The following is an 8,250-nucleotide window of genomic DNA, read 5'->3' as shown; positions in this document are numbered from 1 at the left end:
GCCATAGCAGAACAACCATTCCAAGAAAACATTTCATGAGGCCAGGCACAGTGGCTCACACTTGTAATCGCAGCACCTTGGGAGGCCGAGGCGGGAAAATTGCTTGAGTCATGGAGTTCAAGGCCAGCCTGGGCAACATGGTGAGACCTCATCACTAAAAATAATTTTAAAAAATTAGCCAGGCATGGTGTCATGTGCCTGTCATCCCAGTTACTCAAGAGGCTGAGATGAGAGGATCACGTGAGCTGGGGCGGCTGAGGTTGTAGTGAGCCAAGATCATGCCACTGTGCTCCAGCCTTGGTGACAGAATAAGACCCTGTCTTAAAAAAAGAAAAGAAAGAGAGAGAGAGAGAGAGAGATTAAAAAAAGAAAAGAAAGAGAGAGAGAGAGAGAGAGAAGGAAGGAAGGAAGGAAGGAAGGAAGGAAGGAAGGAAGGAAGGAAGGAAGGAAGGAAGGGAAGGAAGGGAAGGAAGGGAAGGAAGGGAAGGAAGGGAAGGAAGGGAAGGAAGGGAAGGAAGGGAAGGAAGGAAAGGAAGGGAAGGGAAGGGAAGGAAGGAAGGAAGGAAAGAAAGAAAGAAATACTCATCAAACTCTAAAATATTTGCAAAGTGATATTCTTGGGGGAAGGAATTCACCATCACGAAACAGTGCCATTTATACTAAGAAAGCAAGAAAAGGTCTAAAGACTTAGATGGTACAAGTAGCAGTGCAACATGTATTGGAATAACATGCAAGAAAGCAACTGAAGTGATAAAATCACCAAGTTGAGTGTTGCTATCATTCTGGAGGGCAAAAGTAGTCGTCTTCCAACATGAAAGTGCTTCCCACTTTCACCCCAAAGGTTTGTTCTTGGGTAGTATACTTGTTCTCAGCCAACAAAAATTTCAATGGTTTAAATGCAGCTAGATATAAATCGCCATAACCTTGAAACAGATTCCAGGTGCAGTGCAGTAGTTGCCTATACATTCTGTAGTGGTGGATTAAGTTAAGCAGAAATGTTATGTGTAAAATATATAGAAATAAAGATTCTAAGTTGGTATTGTCTTTAAAACATCACTTTGCAGATTGTTGGCAGTCAAAGTGGACAAAGAATGGGTGAACTGTAAGTATTGCCCTGGATTACTGGATCATCATCTAGAGGCTGATGAAATATCACATGACTTGACCAAATATGGTTGGCCACCAAAGGATAAAGCGTTAAAAGATAACAGTGCTGACACATTTAATCCAGAAAGGCACATAAAGGTACAAGCTCTCACTGATAGTTAGCTTGACAGTGCCTATTGTGGACAAGAAACTATTAAGGAGGAGGAAGTGCACCATAACCATCTACCACTAGCAATATGGCCAGAGATGATATTTGATATCTCATTTATCTTAGTGGTTCAAAGAGGAAATCCAGGTGGTCCTGGCCAAACAAGTCAGCCCATTCCATTGATACGGGTGTCTTAGGTAGTACAGATTGGGGAGATACCTATTGCCAGGTGTTATTTTTAAGTTATGGCTTCCAGAAATTATCAGTGTACTACTAACCATATAGGATGAGTTTGGAGGTGTTCCCTCTTTCTCCACTTTCTGAAAGACTTTAGCTAGGGACTGGTGTGATGGCTTATGCCTGTAGTCCCAGCACTTTGGGAGGCCAAGGTAGGAAGATTGCTTGAGGCCAGGAGTTCAAGACTGCAGTGAGCTGTGATTGAGCCACTGCACTCCAGCCTGAGTGACAGAGTGAGACACTGTCTAAAATATATAAATAAATTTTAAAGAAAGAGGTTAGCTACGATTGGTTTTATTTCTTTTTGATATCATTTATAGCAGGGGTCCCCACCCCCAGGCCATGGACCACTGCTGGTCTGTGACATGTTAGGACCTGGACCGCACAAGCAGGAGGTGAGCTGTGGACCAGCCAGCAAAGCAAAACTCCATGATCAGCGGAGGCATTAGAATCTCGTAGGAGCAGGGACCCTACTGTGAACTCTGCATGCAAGGGATCTTGGTTGCACATTTCCTGTGAGACTCTAACTAGTGCCTGATGATCTGAGATGGAACAGTTTCATCCCAATACCATCCCCAACCACCATACCATCTGTGGAAAAATTGTCTTCCACAAAACTGGTCCCTGGTGTCAAGAAAAGGTTGGTGACCACTGGATTTTAGAATTCACCAGTAAAGCCATCTGAACCTGAGCTTTTCTTTGTGGGAATTCAATTTCTTTACTTGTTACAGGTTGATTCAGATCTTCTATTCTTTCTTGAGTCAGTTTCAGTAATTTGCATCTTTTTAGGAATTTGTTCACTTTAACTAAGCCATCTAATATGTTCTGTAGAGTCTAGACTTGGTAATGCAGTTTCCTTTTTATTCCTGATTTTGGTAGGGTTTTTTGTTTGTTTGTTTTTTAAGATGGAGTCTCACTCTGTTGTCCATGCTGGAGTGCAGTGGCATGATCTTGGCTCAGTGCAACCTCTGTCTCCCAGTTTCAAGTGATTCTCCTGCCTCAGCCTCCCAAGTAGCTGGAATTACAGGCATGAGCCACCATGCCCAGCCATCTGATTTTGGTAGTTTTTATTCTCTCTTTTCTATTGCCCAGAGTTGCTAAAAGTGCATCAATTTTGTTTATATTTTTAAATAACAAATTGTTGGTTTCATTGCTTTTCTCTACTGCCTTTTTGTTTTCTATTTCATTAATTTTAGTACTGATCTTTAATATTTCCATTCTTAGGCTTAAGTGACTTATTTTTCTGATTTCTTAAGAGGGAAGATTAACTTAATGATTTGAAACCATTCTTCTTTTTAACATGGGCATTTAAAGCTATACATTGCCCTCTAAACATTGCTCTGCTGTATCCTATATATTTTGCTGTTTTATTTTTATTTTCATTTAATTCAAAATATTTTCTACTTTTCTTTGTGCTTTATTTCTTAACTCATAGGTTATTTAACCGTTTACTGTTTAATTTGCAAATATTTTTGTATGTCTCAAATTTCTTTCTGTGGTTGATTTCTAATTTAGCCACTTAAAACTTTTTAAATCTGTTGAGATTTGTTTTGTAGTCTAGCATACGATATATATGCTAGATAATGGTAGATGTCTACTTAAAAAGAATGCATATTTTGTTGTCTTTGAGTGGAGATCTCTATAAAATATCAGGTCAGATTAGTTTATAGTGTTGTTCAAGTCTTCATCATTCTTGCTGATTTTCTGCAGGTTGCCCTGTGAGATATTGAGAGTGAAATATTGACATTGGCAAATACAGTTATTGAATGGTCTATTTTCCCTTTAATTTTTGCTCATGTATTTTGTGGCTTTGTTGTTAGATGCACATAATGGTTATATCTTCATGACGTATTTGCCTTTTGTCATTATGAAATATCCATCTTTATTTCTAGTAATATTTCCTGCCTTAAAGTTTATTTTGTCTAATACTAATACAGCCAACCTAGTACTCTTATGGCTGCTTTATAAGCAGTGAATTGCAGTATAATTTTCATACCATAAAGTTCACCCACACTTAAAGTGTAAAATTCAATAATTTTTACAGACCTGCAATTTACAGAGTTGTGCAAACACCATGACAAAGCAATTTTAGAACATTACGATCACTCCAAAAAGATCCCTCTAGCTGATTTGGAGGCATTCACTCCCCATTTGTATCCCTAGCCCCAGTCATCCATGAAGCTGCTTTCTGTCTCTGTACACTTGCCTTTTGCAGACATTTAATATAAATGGGATCATACAATATGTGACCTTTTGCATCTGGCTTCTTTCACTGTGCATATTGGTTTTGAGGTTTGATATGGTTTGGCTCTGTGTCTCCACTCAAATCTCATCTCAAATTGTGATCCCTACATGTTGAGGGAGGGACCTGGTGGGAGGCGACTGGATCATGGGGGCGCTTTCCCCAATGCTGTTCTCATGATAGTAAGTTCTCACAAGATTTGATGGTTTTAAAGTGTATGACTTTCTTTGCTGTCTCTTCTGCCACCATGTAAGACGTGCCTTGCTTCCCCTTAGCCTTCTGCCATAGTTATAAGTTTCCTGAGGCCTCCCCAGCCATGCAGACTGTGAGTCAATTAAACCTCTTTCCTTTATAAATTATCCAGTCTCAGGTATTTTTTATAGCTGTGTGAAAACAGACTAATACAAGGTTATCCATGTTGTAGTACCTGTTCTTTGTTTCTTTTTATTTCCAAGTAGATTTCCACTGTGTGATCATACCACATTTTATATATCTATTTACCAGTATATGGACATTTGCTTTGTTTTCCCTTTTGGCAATTATGAATGATGCTACTATGAACATACATAAAAATCTTTGTGTGGGCATGTTTTTATCTTGAGTAGATTGCTAGGAGTGGAATTACTATTTCTGTTAACATGTCAAGAAACTGCCAAAGGGTTTTCCAAAGTGGCTATACCATCTTACACTCCCACCCTGTGTGTTCCAGTTTCTCCACATCCCTGTTAACATTTGTTATTGTTGGTCATTTTTATTAAAACCATTTGGGTGGGTGTGAAATGGCATCTGACTTTTATTTTAATTTTCATTTATCTCAGTCTAGTGATGTTGATCACCATTTTTGTGTGCTTATTGGCTGTATGGATACCTTTTTGGGTGAAATGTTTATTCAGATATTTTGGCCCTTTTATACTGTGCAGTCTTTTATTGGAATTGTACAAGTTTTTGTATATTCTGGATATAAATGTTTGATCATATGCATAATTTACAAATATTTTTTCTCAGTCTGTGTTTATCTTTTCATTTTTAATGGTGTGCTTTGAGGCACAAAATGTTTTAATTGTGGTGAAGTCTAATTTATCAATTGTATGTGTATTAGTTTGCTGGGGCTACCATAATATAATTCTACAGACTGAGTGGCTTAAACAACATAAATTAGTTTTTTCACAGTTCTGGAAGGTAGAAGTCCAAGTTCAAGGTATCATTGGGTATGATTTTTCTGAGGCCTCTTTTCTTGGCTTACAGATGGTACCTTCCCTATTCCTCACATGGCCTTTCCAAAGTACATGCACATCCTTGGTGTCTCTCTTCCTTCTTATAAGGACACCAGTCAGATTGGATTAAGGTTCATCAATATGACTTCATTGAATTTAATTACCTCTTTAGAGGCTCAGTCTTTAAATACAGTCACATTATGAGGGGTGTTGGGGGTTAGGACTTCAACATGTGAATTTGGGGTTACATGATCAGCCCATAACATTATGGATCATACTTTTTCATGTCTAAAGAATCTTTGCCTAACCCAAGGGCACAAGGATTTTGTTTCATGTTGTCTTTTAAAATGTACAAATATTTAATAGACAAAATTGTATTATTCAAAGTGTACAATGTGATGATTTGATATACATTATACGTTGTATATTGATTACTACCATCACCCATAGTTACCTTTTTTTGAGTGTGTGCTTGAGGAGAGGTGAGGAGGCTTAAAATCTATTCTCTTATCAAACAATACAGTATTATTAACTAAAGTCACCATGCTGTACATCAGATCCCCAGAACCTATTCATCTTTTGAGTGAGAGTGTATACATTTTAACCAACATCTCCCAATTTACCCCAACCCCCAGCTCCCAGCAGCCACCATTATGTTCTCTACTTCTGTGAGTTCAACTTTTTTAGATTCCACATATAAGTGAGATCCTACAGTTTTTGTCTTTCTGTGTCTGGCCCTATTTTACTCAGTATAATGTCCTCCAGATTCATCCATATTGTCGCAAATGAAGTAATTTCCTTGTTTCTTATGGCTGAATAATATTTCATTTGAATCTACCATTTTTTAAAATCCATTCATCCTTCAGTGAACACTTATGTTGTTTCTATGTTTTGCCATTGTAAATAATGCTGCAATGAACATAAGGATGCAGATAACTCTTTGAGATACTAGTTTTATTTCCTTTGGATATATACCAAGAAGTGGGCCATAAACTTCTAAAAGTTTTATGGTCTCAGCTCTTATATTAATTCATTTTGAATTATTAAAATGATTGAATGCTTAGTCTATCTTTTCTCATCTTTTGCCTATCAACCGATTTGTGTCTTTGAGTCTAAAATCTGTCTCTTATAGGCAAAATATAGTTGGATCTTGACTTAAAAAAAAATCTAGTCTGACAATCTCTGTTCATTGACTAGCATATTTAGATCAGGGATCAGCAAACTTTTTCCATAAGAGACTAGGTAATACATATTTTAGACTTTTCAGGGAAGTCTCTTTTGCACTCTTAAATTTGCTATTGTAGCACAAAAGCATCAATAGAATATATAAATGGATGTGCATGGGTGTGTTCCAGGGGAACTTTATTTTTCAAAACAAGTAGCAGACAGAATTTGGCTCGCAGCCTACATTTGCCAAGTTCTTGTTTAGACCATTCACATTTAATGTAAATATTGATATTATTGGATGTACAGCTGGTACTTCATGATTTGCTTTCTATACATATCAAATGGTTTTATTCCTGTGTTCCCACTTTATTCCCTTCTTTTGTCTGAAATCAAGTTTTAGTGTATTATTAAATACTGAATTCTTGTTTTTTCATTATAGAGATAAAATTTACATACTATGTAATTCACTCATTTAAGTGTATAATTTATTGATTTTTAATATATTCAGTGCCCCCAAAAACTAAATGTTCCTTTCCCCTGAAACTCCCAGCCTCTGGCAACCACTAATCAATCTACTTTCTGTCTCTATAAATTGCCTATTCTGGACATTTGCATATTGCATGTTGTGTCAGTATTCATTTCTTTTTATTGCCAAATAATACTCCATTGTATGGATATACCACATTTTATTTATCCATTCATCACATGATGGATATTTGGATTGTTTCCACCTTTTGGCTCTTTTGAATAATGCTGTTGTTAACATTTGCATATAGGTTTTTGGGTGGACAAAATTTTCATTTCTCCTGGGTATGTACCTAGGGATGGAATTACTGGATTATATAATAACCTTCTGCCGAACTGCCAGAATGTTTTCCAAAGTGGCTGCACCATTGTACATTCCCACTAGCAGTGTATGAGGATTCCTATTACTACATCATTGTCAACACTTACTATTGCCATTTATTTATTTATTTATTTATTTATTATTTTCATTTTGTTTTATATAATTTTTTGAGACAGAGTCTCACTCTGTCACCCAGGCTAGAGTGCAGTAGCGCAATCTTGGCTCACTGCAACCTCCACCTCCTGGGCTCAACCAATTATTGTGCCTCAGCCTCCCGAGTAGCTGTGACTATAGGTGTGCACCACCACACCCAGCTAATTTTGTAGTTTTAGTAGAGAGGGGTTTCATCATGTTGGCCAGGCTGATCTGGAACTCCTGACCTCAAGTGATCTGCCTGCCTCGACCTCCCAAAGTGCTAGGATTACAGGTGTGAGCCACCACACCCAGACAAGTTGATTTTTTTATATGGTGTCAGGAAGGGATACAGTTTCACTCTTCTGCATATGGCTAACTAGTTATCCCAGTACCATTTATTGAATAGGAAGTCCTTTCTCCATTGCTTGTTTCTGTTAATTTTGTCAAAGACCAGATGGTTGTAGGTGTGCAGAATTATTTCTGGGCTCTATATTCTGTTCCATTGGCTTATATGTCTGTTTTATACAAATATTATGCTGTTTTGGTTACTGTAGCTTTGTAGTATAGTTTGAAATCAGGTAATGCGATGCCTCCAGCTTTGTTATCTTTGCTTAGGATTGCTTTGGATATTTGGGTTCTTCATTCCATATGAATTTTAAAATAGTCTTTTAAAATTCTGTGAATAATACATTGGTAGTTTAATAGGAATAACATTGAATCTATAAATTGCTTTGGGCAGTACAACCATTTTGACAATATTGATTCTTCCCATCCATGTACATGGAATGTTTTCCACTTGTTTGTGTCATCTCTGATTTCTTAGAAGAGTGTTTTATAATTCTCATTATAGAGATCTTTCACCTCCCTGATTAGCTGTGTTCCTAGGCAGTTCATTCTTTTGTGGCTATTGTGAATAGGACTGCATTCTTAATTTGGCTCTCAGCTTGGATGCTGTTGGTGTATAGCAATGCTACTGATTTTGTACATTGATTTTGTATCCTGAAACTTTGGTGAAGTATCAGATTAAGGAGCTTTTGGGCACAAACTATGGGGTTTGCTAGGTAAAGAACCATATCATCTTCAAACAGGGATAGTTTGACTTCCTCTATTCCTTTTTTTTTTGTATTTTTTTGTGCCTTTTTTTTTTTTTTTT

This window comes from Rhinopithecus bieti, unplaced genomic scaffold, assembly GCF_001698545.2.
Source record: "Rhinopithecus bieti isolate Rb0 unplaced genomic scaffold, ASM169854v2 scaffold_32835, whole genome shotgun sequence".
In the NCBI taxonomy this organism is placed as follows: domain Eukaryota; kingdom Metazoa; phylum Chordata; class Mammalia; order Primates; family Cercopithecidae; genus Rhinopithecus; species Rhinopithecus bieti.
The sequence above is the reverse complement of the archived record's forward strand: the minus strand, read 5'-3'. Positions refer to the sequence as shown.